The sequence below is a fragment of the Herpailurus yagouaroundi genome, unplaced genomic scaffold (assembly GCF_014898765.1).
Source record: "Herpailurus yagouaroundi ecotype Mexico unplaced genomic scaffold, PumYag 183, whole genome shotgun sequence".
Taxonomy (NCBI): Eukaryota; Metazoa; Chordata; class Mammalia; order Carnivora; family Felidae; genus Herpailurus; species Herpailurus yagouaroundi.
This window is the reverse complement of record NW_024412414.1, coordinates 11,797,013-11,813,613: the sequence shown is the minus strand read 5'-3', so window position 1 is coordinate 11,813,613 and position 16,601 is coordinate 11,797,013. Positions and strand designations below refer to the sequence as shown.

Here is a 16,601-nt window from a genome sequence, read left to right as displayed (position 1 = left end):
TTAAAATTGCAGACTCCTCAGAGTCCCAAAGAGATGCCTTTTCTTGCAATTTCTATGCAAAGTCTAAAACAATCTCTGTGTATATTTTGGCTTCTGAAATAGATTCTGAGGTAATATATCAGATTATATTGTCTTTGTGAAGACACTTTCTTCTGTTTGTAGTTGCTAATCATTTTTCTATTTCCCTTCCTCTTTGCTATATTTATTTTGACATTAATGTTGGCTTTGACCTTAAAGGAAAAAAAAACTATCAGACATTTCCCAGATTTAGGTTTTTATTATAAACCACTTCATATTTTAAATGATATGTCTCAGGGGAGAAATGTATGAAGAATTGATGGAAGTTAGAAATTTTTAGTTAATAATTATCACCTACCATTAGAAACAAGTGCAAATCACATGATGTCAAAGTAAATCTATCACATATCATAATCAAAGATGAATCAAAGTAATTACTAGCCAAACAGGGATTGCGTAGAACTTAAAACCAATTTGACTATACCACTGAATAACCACTTTAGTATTTTAATTTGCTCCTATTTTCATTTACTTCAGCAATATGCTTGCTAATATGACTGAGATGCACAATTGGTATTTAACCTGTTGTTGTCAGCACCTCACATGATCTGCATGAAGTATATGTGCTAAAGTCTCAGTAATAATGAGCCAGATGAAAACAACAGACATGAAATTTATGCCATTTTACATCTTATGCCAAATTGCAACAATACCCAACAAAGTGAAGAAACAGGTTATCTTAGAGAAATTGGATCGAAAATACTTATAAAAACATGTTTTTTAAATTTAATTTTAGTTTTTAATATGAAATTTATTGTCAAATTTGTTTCCATACAACACCCAGTGCTCATCCCAACAGGTGCCGTCCTCAATACCCCTCACCCACTTTCCCCTCCTTCCCACCCCCCATCAACCCTCAGTTTATTCTCAGTAAAATACTTATAAAAACATGTTTAACCAACACAAAATTGCTCAAAAGTTAACTAAAATTTGTAAAGGTTTCATTATACTGATTCATCATCTTCCACTTTGTTTTATTGCTAATGACTATTGATCATAAATCTACTTGAGGCCTTATATCTGGTTTGGAACAACTGAGTCGGTAAAGGATATGAAAAGGTCTGGCAGGATGCATTTTACATGAGATCCTGCGTCCTTTTAGTGGGCTACTTTTCTGATTACTGAGTGAAGGATCATAAAAGTGTCCATTTTCCTTTTATTCCCCAAGGCCAGTTCCAAAACCCTAAGATAACTTGAGTTGTTTTGACCTTGATGATACACATTTTTCCACAAAAGATAAGATAACTGATAATGTGAGAAGCCCTACCTTTCTTTACCTATGAATAGTAGGAGCATAAGAAAGGTGGAATAATCCAGTTAAATATGAAAAGGCTCTTTCCCCAAGAACTCTAGCTATTGGCTCATGAAGACAAACATTTACCTGGACTTTTGGCTCTTTGTCCAGTTTTATTTTCAGGTAGACACCATTAATGTAGAATTAGATAAAATTATTTTCTACCTCATCAGTTTTTTTTTTCTTTCACACGTTTATATTTTTTTTTTTCAACATTTATTTATTTTTGGGACAGAGAGAGACAGAGCGTGAACGGGGGAGGGGCAGAGAGAGAGGGAGACACAGAATCGGAAACAGGCTCCAGGCTGTGAGCCATCAGCCCAGAGCCCGAGGCAGGGCTCGAACTCACGGACCGCGAGATCGTGACCTGGCTGAAGTCGGACGCTTAACCGACTGCGCCACCCAGGCGCCCCTCACACGTTTATAATTTACCCACACTTCATGATCACGATGCCTCCAGTTCTCTAAAATAGCTGCTTATTAGCCAATTGATCATGAGACCCTCAAAGGTAACAGAGACCCCCATTTGGGATATTTTTTTACGTATACTTTTATTTTCATTCCTCTGGTTCTGTTAGTAGTGTAAGCTAATGGAGGTCTACTTTCTAGCTCTTAGGACATATAGAATGTCGTATCTGTGAGAGCCCTCAGAAATCTGGACCAAGGCCCTGTTATACACATAAGAACACTAGCGCTCAGAAAGGAAAAATGTCATACTGTAGAACACCTGATTTTTATAGCAAGGTGAGGGTTAGAACTTGAGATTTCTGATTCCTTAAATTCCCCTTGTCCCTTTATCACATGGACTTACTAACTACTAGCTGCTATGTGGGTGTAGAACTTTAAATTACCGCATGGGTGCCTTGATCACTGCCTTTCAATGAGTGACACAAGAGAGGAGTCTCCTTTCTCTCACATGGAGTGTTTTACATCCCTGACTCAGATTTGCTTAACTAAAGTCAAACTTAAATAAACAAATGTCTTCAGGGGCTAGTGGGTAGCATATATGAGCAAAAGTGGGGTGGCACCATTTGGTAAAATGTTCTGTTTAAAAATGTTCTCATTGAAATACTAAAATCTCTGTTTTGCCAAACCAAGCCTGTCCACAGGCTACAGCTTTGCAGCTCTTCTCTGCATCACCACATGGATAGGTAGTGAAGAACATTTTTTCAGTTATGTAAGCACAATCAACATTACAGTTACTTTTACCATACTTGGTGTCCCAAATACCGTGCCAAACCCTCTGCTTTGAATGCACTGGACTTCCAGTACTCAAGGAGAAGCATATCTTTGGGGATATAAAATGCCCCCCACAGAGACCAGCTTTCATCCAACTAGTCTCTCCAACGTCTAGACCTGCAAAAAATATACAAATGTATGTCTCATAAAATCCATAGGGGAAATGAGACTGCAGCCTGTAACCTTCCTGAGAGCAGCAAAAAACCCTAACAGACAAGCCAAATCACAGGGCAAATCCACCATATGTACTGAACAACCAGTGTAATTATGTTCTGTAGTTGAGGAATTACATAAATTGCCCATTGGGAAGGAAACCGTAATCTCTACCCCTCCCTTGAAATCTATAAACAGCTGTGTGAGTGTCTCTGTTTTTGAAAGGTTGAACACATTTGATCGGGGAACCAACTTGATTTCCTAATCAGGTTCAATGTGAGCAGAGCCGGTTAGAGATGTGTGTGATTCTCCCAGTGTGCGTCTTTGATTCATGCGCTAATTATGTCGATCCTTTGGGGAACACAGCCACGAAGCTGGGTCCTCCTTGATTAATGCTGGCTGAGAGCCATGCAGCACGCAGCAGAGAGCAGTTCAGCATCTCTAGTCCCAGCTGAGAATATGGTCCCATTATCTCCCAGCTGCCTAAGCAATCCATAAGGGCCTGTTCTGCGTGGATGATCAGTGTAGTGGAAGCAGGGACTTGCTGAGAGCTGAAATCTCTGTTTGATTTGCTGTAACATGTAAAGCGAAACTGGGACATTTTACTTTACAGTCTGTAAGTACCAGGTTTTCTTCCCCCCTCTTTCTCCCTAAAGCTCCATGGGAATGTGACTTTGCAAGCTGCATTTGATTTGGTGTTGCTTCGCTCTTTGTTGAAACAAGCTGGTGAGACAGAGTGTCATCTGTTTAGAGCTTGCTGTTTCTGTCAGATCTCTTTTATAATTGATTCATACAGGAAAATAAGAGACCTTTCAGAATGCTTTTATAGAAGTTAAAAATTATTGGTTTTGTTTTTAATTTGGAAGCATGGGCACATTGTCTTTTGTGCTCAGGATGGTTAGAGCTTATGTTTATCTTCTGTATCTCTGGCCATTGCAAGAAAAATGTAAGTAAAAGTAATGTGTATGTAAAGAGATCATCTTACGTGCACTTCTGTATCGAAGAAGCATGTGTCAGTATTTGCAGAATTTGTTTAAGAGTTTATTTTGTGGCTCTCTGCTGCCACTAAGAAAGGCAGAAACAGGAAAGTTTCTCTTGTTTTCCAGTTGCATGCTGTTTAGAAACTTTGCCAGGGGTGAGGGGGGGTGGGAGTAAGTATTAGGAATATTTGCAGATATAAACTCTACATCTCCTTTTTCATGCTTAAAGTCTGTGTTTCAAAATAAGAGTCTATTTCTTAGCTCTATTTTGTGTTTGAATGTGCCACTTTTGGTGAAGTAATGTTAATTTAAAAAAAGCCAAAAAATATCATTTCAAATCTCAGTTCATTTATGTTTCATGTGTCTCCCAATGCAGTCTATCAAAGTAATACTTGTTATCCATGCAAGAAGAATTGATCATAAAAAATGATATTAGAAATTAATATTGTTGATAATGTTTGCATGGTGTCTCTCAAATGATCAATGGCTTAGTGAAATTAAAGATTGTTATCACTATGGAAAGGGATATGTGGTTATTTTTTTTTCCAGGTTTCCCTAAGCTAAATATAAATCACACTTTTCTTCCTGGATTGAACATAGAACAATTGAGCTGTTGTAAGAATAGAATTTGAATATAAGAGGCTGGAACAGTTTGAACCAATAGCCAGAGCTGAGGTGGACCAAAATGAACTTGAAATAATTCATAGTTGAAAAGGGGAATCAGAGTGCCCTCAATGAGCTTGAGACCCTCGAGCTAGAGGATCCCATAATTTCCAGAGTGAAAATACAATTTTCTTGAATAGGCAGTAGGTCCCAAAGCAGGAAAACCACAGGCTGTGAAGTATAAAAGTGTCTCACTGGTGGGGACAGAGTATGTTCTCATTAGACTTGGTTGATAGGAACAATGCAAGAGAGAGAAGACGCAAAATAGATGGTTGTCTATGTGGGGTCAGACATTTTCAGGGCTTGAGGTTTGGAGGGAAAAAGTAACAAGCTAATAGAGAACGCTTAACATCTGGCCGGATGGAGCAAAAGCAGAGTGGCTGTTACCTCTGGGTAGCGAACAATCCTAGGGCTGTCCTTGCAGAGAAGTCTGTTTCTGGAAAAAAGCAAGTGTGTTTAAGGATGTTCAAACACTGAAATCTGAAATGAAGGCAAGTAGTTTTGATGGTCATGTTTCCCCTAAACAAAAGAATGGCTTCGTGTCTTCTTCCAAAACCAAACTGACGTTTCAGCGTTGGTTCCTGAGGAAGCTTCAGCTATATTTGGAAAAATAAAAATGTTGGTGTCTTCTAACTAGTACAAGTATATGATCTTGCAGAGATGTTAACTTGTTTAAAATGATAAGAGACGGTAGTCTTGAATTCTATTTTTTTTTTTAGATAGTAGGAATTTTTCCCCTTTTTACAGGAGTATTTTACTGAAGTAGTTTGATTTTTTTATTTTCCATTCAGACATTTAGAAATTTCATCTCCTATGATAAACATTTTTATGGCTGGTCACTACAAAGCTGTAAGAGGTATTTGCAAGATTTAAAGTGTGCTCCTCTTACTTTAGAAACGTTTTGATTATTTTCTAAAAATTAGGACACTCTCTCCCCAGTTGTGCTTAATCTGTAGAAAAGGGATTGGATGCTCCAGGGGTAGTTTAGGGTCTGGTCACTTGACAGATGGGGAAGCCAGATGGATGTCACATATACCTTGTAAGAGGTGATTTTAAAGCCATGGTGATTTATTTGGTCTTCAAAATAAATGTAAAGTGTTATAAAAGATAATAAAGGAAAAAAAGTCTTATGTCTCTGTATGTGTTTGCATGCATGCAAATCTACTCATCACCCTGGTAGGTGGTTTCTATGCTCTTCTGACTACGGTAACCCCTCATCATCGAGAAGGTGCTGATGTTGAACAAAGTGGAAGGAATCCTGACAAGGGACACATCAGTAGAGAGTAAAGCCTTTGGCAGGGTGTGCTTTGGGCCCTTGGCAAATGTTTTGTCTGTGCCCAGAGGTGCAGGGCTAAGCGCAAAGAGAACTTCACAACATCCTCAGCACACTTGTAAGCATGTCCTGTTTGCACACAAACTGCACTCCAGCCTTCCTTGACAGGGTGGATCAGAAAATGTGAGGTGCGGAAGAGACCTCTGTAAACTCCCTCTACAATAACTTCAAAGTGAATATGATGGAACAAAAACTGAATTTAATAACCCTGAAAATTTTGACCGATTTTAAATGTTAACAAGCCTTGACTACTATGCATTGTCAAAGTATCCACTCAATGGATTATCAGTAATAACAGTTGAAGCTTGAGTTAAGCTTTTTCAAATTGCTGTGCAAGCTCTAATAAGCCACTTTACCTCTCTGTGCCTCAGTATTCCCCCTGTAAGATGAGGTTTGATTTATTATTTATTTATTTAATGTTTTATTTATTTTTGAGAGAGAGAAAAAGAGAGAGTGAGAAAAAGGCAGAGTACAAGCAGGGGAGGGGCACAGAGAGAGGGAGAAAAGAATCCAAAGCAGGCTTTAGGCTCTCTGAACTGTTAGCACAGAGCCCGACACAGGGCTCAAACTCATGAACCTGAGATCCGGACCTGAGCTGAAGTCAGACACTCAACCATCTGAACCACCCAGGCACCCCAAATGAGGTCTGATTTTTAAGATGACTTTCGGGGTTACGAAAGTCTATGATCTCATGACACTTCATTCTAATCTCTCCCTCACTCCTGGAAAGCCCTTCAAATTGCCCAGGGACTGAGTGAAATGTGATATAATTGTCATCTGAAGCAAAATGTTACTGGGATTCTTTCCTTTCTTCCTTTCCTTTCCCTCTTCTCCTGTCCTTAACCCCTTCCTTTCTTCCTTCCTTTTTTCTTCTTTCACACTATCCCTACTCCCTCCCTTTCCACTCTGTCCTAGTTCCCTTCTCCCTGTTTTTTTATTATCGAGTTGTTCTAAAATCAAACAGAAACAAAGCTGGGAATGTCTGTTCTTGTGACTAATCTGTTTGCCATCTACTCTTATGAGAGATCATCGAGGTATAAGGTGTATAATGGTGTCCTGCTCTGCTGTGTATTAACAATTACTTACTCGTAGGCATGTGTATACAGACAGGACCTGAAAGTTATGGATGTGTATCTTTGGGTGTATGGATTGCCCATATTAACTTTTAAAGTAAGAGAATAATTTATCTTATATTCCAAATTGAAGTTGATAAAACAGGATTTATCCAAATGTGTTAAGCTAACAACATTTAATTTAGAAATAAAACAAAATTTTCACAATTGAATGTACACTTTCATGTAGCAGGATACTAAAGAGCTTGATTTAAAAAAAAAAAAAAGGAAGAAAAAATTTGAACTGAAGGATTTAATTTTTCCCCAAGAAATGACAGTCTTGTTTAACAACATGGAAAAGAAAAGCCATAAATGATTTCATTAATAAATAGAGTTGACCCTTGAACAACCCAAGTGTTAGGGGCTCTGACCTCCTCCTGCACAGTCAAAAATCCACATATAACTTTTGACTCCCCAAAAACTTAACTAATTGTCTGCTGTTGACCAGAAGCCTTATTGATAAATCAACATTTCATTAACACATATTTTATTTTACAGGTATTATATACTGTATTCTAACAATAAAGTAAGCTAGAGAAAATAATAGTTGTTAAGAAAATCATAAGGAAGAGAAAATACATTTACAGTACTATACTGTATTTATAAAATATAATAATAAAAACATATATAAGGGGACCCATGCAGTTCAAACCCATGTTGTTTAAGGAACAACTGTATATAACTAAGAAACATAATCAAGTGAGCAACTTTGTGGAATTTAAGTCAGGTAAAAAAAAAAATTCATGCAAAATTTTCTTGATGATACTTTTTTCTGTAAACTCAGACTGTTTATTGCTGGTAAGACTTTTGGTTAAAAAACAACAATCTGTGAAGTTATTAACTTGCCACTAATGATCCTGGGGCTTCTTGATGTGCTCAAACCAAATTGTGAATAAATTTCCTTTGTGGATCGTTACTACAAATATGAGAAGTACTACAAATATCAATTCAGAAATTAATTTAGCTTCAAGGATGGCAGTATTTTGGGGTTTTTTTTTCACTATTTCACTGTGAAATGAACTAAAAATACACATTAGATGGATAGCTGAGTGGCACAAAATAATTACAGACTAATATTCTTCTTAACAGTGGACAATATTTATATATATTTTTAACAACTAGTGTACTTGAAGATGGATGGTAAGTGCCCATTTAATGACAGTAATAGCTTGGATTGGCTCCACTTCTTATTCCAGAAAAGAGTAGTGTTATGACAGCTTTTAAATGTAACTTGGAATATTACTTTTTCTCTCAAATTTTACCATTAGGAAATCCTGATATATGTGGCTTTCTATTCTCGAGTTTGAATATTAATGTTGCTCCTTATTGAACTTGTAGACTGTGTTTGATGTGATCCATGCAGAGTATAAAATTAATTTTCCAAATCTCTTAATATTGGGTAGATATCCTGGCTTTTGAGGCAGCAGGCCTTGTGGTAAGTAGAATCAGTAATGTGAAACAATTCCTCTGTTTTATAGTCGTGCATCCTTCCATGACCAAAATGATTTGTACTTATGGGCTATTTCTATGCAAAAAATTTAAGGGCGACAGATACGTTTGATAATTTGTGGCTTTCAAACACTTGAATATAAAGTTACCAGGCGGCTCCAGGGGCACTGCTTTTGGTTTTTAAACCAGAGCTTCTGATGACTAGAGATGTTCAATTCAATATCACTTAGTTAATAGCTCCAGTGGTTTATCAGACTGTTTCATTGTGTAGTTAAAAAGGTAGAGTTATAAATTGGATTTAGACATGGCTCTGGGTTTTGTACATGGTTTCACATGTCTTCACCTATCTTCCAGAGTAGGAATAAGAGTCCTTCTGCATATTAGCGTGAAATTTCTCTGTTGTTTCAAGGAAGGAACAGGATGATTTAATACAGAGAGGAGCTCTTCAGAAAGAACTGCAAAGGAATAAAATATTTCTATGGTTAGATATAAAATGCACAGCTACAGATTCTGAGGATATGACAGAATTTAGAGATGCTGCCTGTGCCAGGCAGTTGGCAAAGGGGACTAAAGGAGACAGATTTAAGTCTTGCCAGAAGGCAACATCAAGGGATAGGAATTTGAGTTATCTGGAAAAAAATGTAAATAGGGAAACAGAGGAATGAGCGTATTATAGTTGAAAGAGACCTGGCTTTCCTATAAAGGAAAATGCTACAAGTGAGTGAAACCTACCAAGTTTAAGGACACTGGGTCTAATTTCAAGATAGTTGGCATAGGTATTGTTACATTACTGTGCAGATGTTTAAGAAATTTAAATCAATGAAGAGATAGAGGGAAGAAGGAATGCTCTTAGCTTTTAATGTACCGGCACAGCAAGATTTAAAAATATAATGATCTTAAATGAAGTGGGTATTATGATATCAGAGGACTGTCTTAGTTTAATGAAGATTTTTGGAGGACTATATATGGATATTCTGTTTAGTATGGTAGATGTTGGCACACAAGTGTATACAAATTGTGTAGCTGTTGGTATACTTGCTAGTGAATTTCCTTGATCCTTCTCCCAATGTCTGTGTTTATGATCTCCCCCTCCCAAAATGCACTTACACACCATTTATTTGTGTTACCCCAAACATCTCAGGACATGCAGTAGATGCCTGAATCCCAAAAGGTTGGTTTTGTTAAATCCGTTTGGTGGCTCAGGAGATAAATGTAAATGTAGGGTGTACTACTCCAAAGTAATGAATGGCTTCTTGAAATTATTCGACTTCACTTTTCTTCAACCGAGCATCATATTGAAAGTAAAATGTTTAGGTTTCCCCAACATCAGGTAAATACCCTTATCTACTGGACATGACCCTATAAGTGAGTCATTCACTTATTTCTCATGGTCATTTGCAAGAACTTTACTTCCAAGCTGCTTAGAATTCAGTGCATTCGTGCACCTTTCAGACTGGGAGAGTTGCTCACACATAGGCATCATGCTTGATGCCAGAGGGGGAAACAACCACTATCTCCCAGAAAATAACAAATTATGTGTTCAAACATGGTCTCTCGCATCTTTATGATGTGTGTGTTAAGTGTGAATCTGATAATTTAAGGTGTGTGTCTCTTCCTCCTATCCAGCTTCTGGCTGTGTGCTCAAATTTAGTAGCAAATTTAGACTGACGCTTTTCTTCCCTTGAGTTCACCCTCTACCTCTCCCTGCAGGAATCCACAAGGGTATTCAGTTGATTGCTGTTGTTAACCTCTATTGTAGTATTATATTTCTTGCTGTAAGTACCTTTTGCAGCATGTGAGTAAACTTAAGAGATGTGAAACTTTAAAAATGACTTTACTTTTAAAACATCTTACTGAAATTATTAGGAGAAAAACAGTTTTTCAGGCTAACTGGTGTGTGTGTGTGTGTGTGTGTGTGTGTGTGTGTGTGTGTATCTAAGCTAAAATCTTTGCAAATCTTTATGTTCATCAAGAACCATGGTTGAATGATAACATTGGTTATAGTGGTGTTTTTTCCAAGTCATTTTCATATCATGTGAATAATATTCAGGATGTTTGTGTAAAGTGATGGAGTAAAATATTTCACCTGAGTAACGTTTTTGAGTTTGTACAAAGCAGTTTTCAATCTCAAAGTAATCTGTCAGGTAGAGACAGGAACATGTTTGAAAGTCTGGTGAAGGCTCTGACAATTCCTCTAAAGTAACTGTTTTAATAAACTTTAGAGTTCACTTGGGAGTTTTTCCCAAAGTGTGCAACAAATACTTCTGGTGGAATATGTGATGACTTTAAGTACAAACTATGTAACTAGTAAATAAAATACATTATTTTACAAATACAGTTGCTTAGGACAAGGCTAAGGTATTAACTTTTTTTTGATAAGCAGTTTTAGAAGTCATTCTTGAATGTAGCAGGACTTGTCTCATGCAAGTAACAGTACTGTAGGTTATTTCCTGTGTGCTCGAGAATGGCCAGCCTCGCAAACCAAGGAGACAGGGACATGAAAGCATGGAATTCCCTGTCTGGAAGTTATCTACAGATTGTCTCAACTGACTCTATTCTACTGGTCTTGGAGGCTTACTGAAGATAGAATGGCTGTCTAGTAGTATGACTAGGAATGGATCCTAGTGTTTCCAGAGCCCCATATGGTGCTCTTTCCCTGGTAAGAGATTCACTCTTGAGTTATTCTTAAGATTTTACGCACATTCAACAATGTTAGAACTCTGAGAGCCAGAGAATCCAAAAGTAAAGGCCTGTAGAAGCCAGATAGAAAACATGAATGAGTGGAGTAGACCAGGTGTCAGAAGACAGGGAATCCACCAGGTCATTTCAGAATAGCACCTAAGTGTGTCTCCTAAATGCTATCATTATTTCGGATCGTGGGCCCAGTGTTGCCACATGTCACAAATTTTAAATATTACTACTTATTTTTGAAACGTTTGAGGCCAAAACATATATCACACCCATATCTGTCCAGTTTACATACTTTATTATAAGCCATTTGAAAGACTACTCACTGATGGGGGAGAAAACATAGGCTTTTACAACATGAGGTGGGATGTAGTCTACCTAAAAGATGAAAAGTGCATTTGGCAATATATGTGTGTACTTGTAGGGAGGAACTTAAGGGGAGAATGGAGCAAAGCACATTAACGTTTCTGGAAAGCTTGTTTTAAACTCTACAAATCCTCATGAACTGTCCATTAGTAGGGGTCGGATTTAAGAACTCCTCTTTGGGGTGCCTCGGTGGCTCAGTCGGTTAAGTGTCCACCTTCGGCTCAAGTCATGTTCTCACAGTCCGTGGGTTCGAGCCCTGTGTCCAGCTGTATGCTGACAGCTCAGAGCCTGGAGCCTGCTTTGGCTTGGGCTTTGCCTCTCTCTCAAAAATAAATAAACATTGAAAAAAAAAAAAAAAGAACTCTCCTGTTTTACAGGTAAAAGGATGAGTAAATCACACAGAATTCAATATATGAATACATTTTGCTATACCTGAGTAATTTGGTTTAGTATACTACAATTACAGTTTTTGGTTTAATTAACTTGTAGTATTTTTATTTGAATTGGGCACTAACATTACCGCACAACTTATACCGCTTTCAAAGGAATAAGTTGATTATTTCTTTTCATTTTTTAAGGTTATTTATTTATTTTGAGAGAGAGAGCAGGGGAGGGGCAGAGAGCGGGAGAAAGAGAAAATCCCAGGCCCCACACTTCCAGGGCAGAGCCTGACACAGGGCTCAAACTCACGAACCGTGAGATCTTAACCTGAGTCAAAACTAAGAATCAGATGCTTAACCGACTGAGGAACCCAGGCACCCTCTTTTTTTTTTTTTTTTATTAAATTTAACTTTTCTATAGAGTCTGGCTGAGCATGTATCTAATCAGACACGGGGAAATCTGCTGATGTTTTCATCACATTTGAGGGACAAAAAGAAGATGGTCTCATTTCTGGTTGTTTTGACTTCAAGACCCAGCCTATATGCTATTTAGTTTCACAGAAGGTACTTTAGAAGTTGTGTCAGTAAAGGGGCAAGGAGTACATGCTGTGACGCATAGGCATAGGCATTTTCTTTGGAGACCTGTGCAGCAAACAGCATTACCAGATTGGGTCCACCTTCACGAATGCTGGCCTATATCCATTCATTCACTTAGAAATTATATATTAAATGTCAGCCATTTATCTAACCTTCTTCTAGGGTGTAGAGATACAGCAGTAAACAAAACAACCAAAAAATGTTTGCCTTTATCAAACTAAATGCATTGTAATGGGGCATATATTGGTGAAGAAGAGGGAAGGGCATGTTCTGTCGGCCACCCTGGGGTATAGAGCAGCTCTGCTCTCTTTCCATCTCCATTGCTTCCTTTAGCTCCAATGGCTCTTGTCTCCAGCTAAAAGTCATGTGTTCTTTAAGTTGATCCTATATAGACCATATAAAGGAGATGAACAAAACAATTTTCCAGATATTTTTGTGGACCCAGAGTTATCTTGGCCTACAATAGCCAATTTTTTGTTTGTTTGCTTGTTTGCTCGTGACTAGGTTTTTGTGATTAAACCACTGGTTTAGCACGGCAGCCCTCCCCTTCTTTTCGCTTCTCTGAAAAAAATTGGACCTCTGTCTACCCAACAGGTCATTCACAGATGTTTTCCTTTCCACTTGCCTAAAAGATTGAGTTGAACAAGCTAATTTGAAACCTATTTATAAACCTGTTGATACACCTAGATAGGGGTATAACTGTCCCTCCCTTGGATGTGTTCTCAAGTAGAGTTGAATTCATATGTGGGGAAGCATTTTGAGCTTTTTGGAACAAGGTGTTTTATAACTGCAAAGTGCTGTTAGTATTAAAGATAATAATTTGGAAGTAAATATTAGGGCAACTAAGTGCCAAGGGGCTCTTAGTACACTCTTTCATTTCAATGTGTAAAAAGAAAATTGGTACTAAAATTATAGTGTCTGTCTGCCTTGTAATTTTTTTCCCAAAGGCTATTGACTTTTCTCTCCCTTCTAACTTCCCTTTGGGCTACACAGGAGCTTACCTGAGTTCTGAAGTAGGCAATTAGAGGTATTTACTGAGTAGATGACAGTTTTGCCTTTTTTTTTTTTTTTTTTTCTGATTTCTGAGGTCTGAGAACTGTGAGGTGATTAATTGGGTGGGTGTCTGATGTCATTTTTTTCAGAGGCATAAAAGTGGTAGTGCTTCGTACTGCAGAGAGTTTGGTTCTGAGGTTTGGTGAAGTGGTCCTGATCCCCTCCCAGGAAGTAATGGGAGGGATGATTGTTAATGCTCAGAGCCTTCAGACTCCATGGCTTTCCGGCTTCATTCCCTCAATTAACCACAGAGCACTCAAAGGTTTACTTCACCATTAGTGGGCAGGCAAATCATCTGTTGACATAACTGGATTTGGTAAGCGTATGGTTTGCCAAAGCAGCTATTATATATATTGGTTAGTTCAAAATGCATCACCTTGCCTACCATCACAAGAGAAGCTCTTGGCCTTTTCATAGTCTAGAAATAACTTTCTTTTTTTCTTAATTATTACATGTTTAATGTTTTCCTTGTTTTTAAAAGAATCCCATTATAGTTAATATACAGTGTTACAATTTATTTTCAGCTCTACAATCTAGTGATTCAATAATCCTATACAGTACTTTGTGCTTATCATGATAAGTGTACTCTTAAGCCCCTTCACCTATTTCACCCATCCCCTTACTCACCATTCCTGTGGTAACCATCAGTTTGTAGCAACATCACCTTCTTGTGCAGAGTTCCAGCATGCCTCAACATTAAATTGATATACTATTTTAATGTTAAAGATCTGTATTCAGTATTAACAAGGTTGTTGCATTTTCCACAGAGATGCTAACAAATGATGCAGTCTTAAATATCAATTGATTTAGAATACCTCTTAACCTGACATCAATATGAAGGCTTTAGCAAAGCTCTCACAGGAGAAATCGGATGTGTTGAAATTTTAATTAATTTAGTAATACAACATGTATTTTGTTATATTACATTTCTTTTCTTGTGTTAATGTTACTTAATAGATATTGGTAATAAGAAATATATTATTTCAGTGTCCAAGAGTTCAAATAGTAAATAATGTCACTGGTGGGAAAATGCTCAACAGTGCTTCTGAAATACTAACAGATTCTGATTTAGTAGGACAGTAGTGAGGCTTGTCACAAGCCTCTGTATAAACACAGAGACTGTATTTATAATTAGCTCTAAGATGATGTTCATGTTGGGGATCTGAATCACATTGGAGAAATAAGAGTAAAGACCACTTTGAATTCCTTCTTCACACATTCAATTTTATAAGGAATTCTTTCTTGGGTATCTTTTTTCAAAAACTTATTCTCACTGTATTATTATTTGAAATCTGAAAAGGAAATAAACTAGATCAACAATTCTATCAGCCTGTCAAGTTAAAAGTTGGTGTCTAATTTTATATTTTCACTGCTTTATGCCTTCAGTCTTTAGTCTTCTGTCCTAAATTGATCTGGTAGATCTTTCCCTGACACCCGACTCTTGTGGTTAGTTATATAAAGACATGTGAAGTAAAAAACTTTTAATGTTGAAATTAGGATAAATGTTTTTTCCGGAATTAGAGGAATTGAGATTTACACTAGAGATAGGACAGATAAGCTCCATATGGAACATACTGAAGTATTATGAATGATACTATTGTTTTTTTGTTTATCTTTTATCTTGTAGTTTATGAAAGTGAAATGTGGCTTTTCTAATATATGCATGCTCTAGTTTCCTATACAGTGTTTATTTCCCCTTGGTAGCATTGCATATTATGTTGCTGCTAGTCGTGACAACTGTTGGGGACGTGAAAGTCCTTTCTTTTTTAAACTTTTCTCCATTTGTGACATGTTGACAGCTGTCATGGGAATGGGGAAAGATAGAGCAATTTTTCAGAGTCCGTGTGACTCTGAAATGAAAGTACATTTATTGCTGTAACTTAATGAAAGTTGCTTCATTGTGACACATGTCAGAGTCTTTGTGATGCAAGTGTGGAAGGATCTTTTCTGAAAGATTTATGCCTCAAGTCTGGATTTGAGCTGAAAGGACATGACCTTGGCTTTGAACTTACAGAAAGCCACCCCCTATAATAAAATCCAGAGTCAGTAGGAAGAGTCAGGAAGGGAACAGAGAGTAAGTAAACAACAGCACAGAAATTCTGTCTAAGAGGTGCATTTATCATGAACAGTGTATATTTCTTTAGCTTTATTTTACCCAGAATCCTTAGAAAATATGTGGATATTTAGATTGTCATCTGGGTACTTAGAAATCAGGATGAATGCCTGCCTTCTTTAATTTTCATCAAAACAATCCTTATTTTATAAATAAATATCTATTAACATATATTTCCTCATTTTGAAAGATTTCTGTCACAGTGCCACAGTACCCACTATGAGTTTGGGACATTGTTGAAAACATTGTGAAAATTAAAAAAAAAAAGAAAAATTCTCAAACATTTATTAAAGAGCTTTTTTGAACTATTTATTCTTAATATAATTAACACATTTTATGAATCTTGCAGTGTTTTCAGTATATTCAGAGTTGTGCATCCATTACCACAAACAATTTTGGATTATATACATCATTTTCAAAAGAAACCTGGTACCTATTAGCAGCCCCTTCTGTTTTCTCCTAAACCTTCCACCAACCATAGAAAAACACTCATCTACCTTTTATCTCTGAGGACTTACTTCTCCTGAATATTTCATATAAATGGAATTGTTTTATATATGATCTCAGGTGAACTGCCCCCTTTCACTCAGCATCATGTTTTCAGGGTTTATCCATGTTTATATATATTTCAAGTATGTATCAGTACTTCATTATTTTTTATGGCCAAATAATATTCCATTGTATGTATATGCCACATTGATTTATCCATTGCTCTGATAATTGGCATTGAAGTGCTTTAAACTTTTTTTTTTTGGCTGTTATAAGTAATGCCCATATGAACATTCATGTACAGTGTTTGTGTGGCCATATACCTAGGAATGGCATTAATGGGTCTGAACTGACAATTTTTAACCAGTATATTTTTAAATTTCACCAATCCTGAAAAACAGTGGATTTTTTTTAAAAAAAGGAATTTGTAAAAAGCTATGAAAAATGCTTCCCAGTGAATAGTTGACTAATCTAAATAATGTTTCTAATTTTTTAGTCTCTAGAAGATAAATATTTCCTAAATGTTTAGTCCCTCTTTCCAAACTCTAGTGGCACACCATACAAGGATTAAAGATTTGAATAACAAACAGTAAGTTAAATTGTCTATAAAAAAT

The 16,601-nt window shown here is 36.9% G+C and overlaps 1 protein-coding gene across 5 annotated transcripts in view; it reads left to right on the top strand.

The window, feature by feature from the left end:
- CNTN4 (contactin 4) overlaps window positions 1-16,601 on the top strand; it is a 911,050-nt gene that overhangs the window by 382,102 nt on the left and 512,347 nt on the right. Inside the window, exon 1 of one of the 5 annotated variants that reach the window (XM_040492134.1) lies at window positions 3,234-3,380. The exons of the other annotated variants lie outside the window; for them this stretch is intronic. The gene's annotated coding sequence lies outside the window, so the exon portion shown is untranslated. Of the gene's footprint in view, window positions 1-3,233; window positions 3,381-16,601 lie in introns of those variants that run through there. 5 annotated transcript variants of the gene reach the window in all.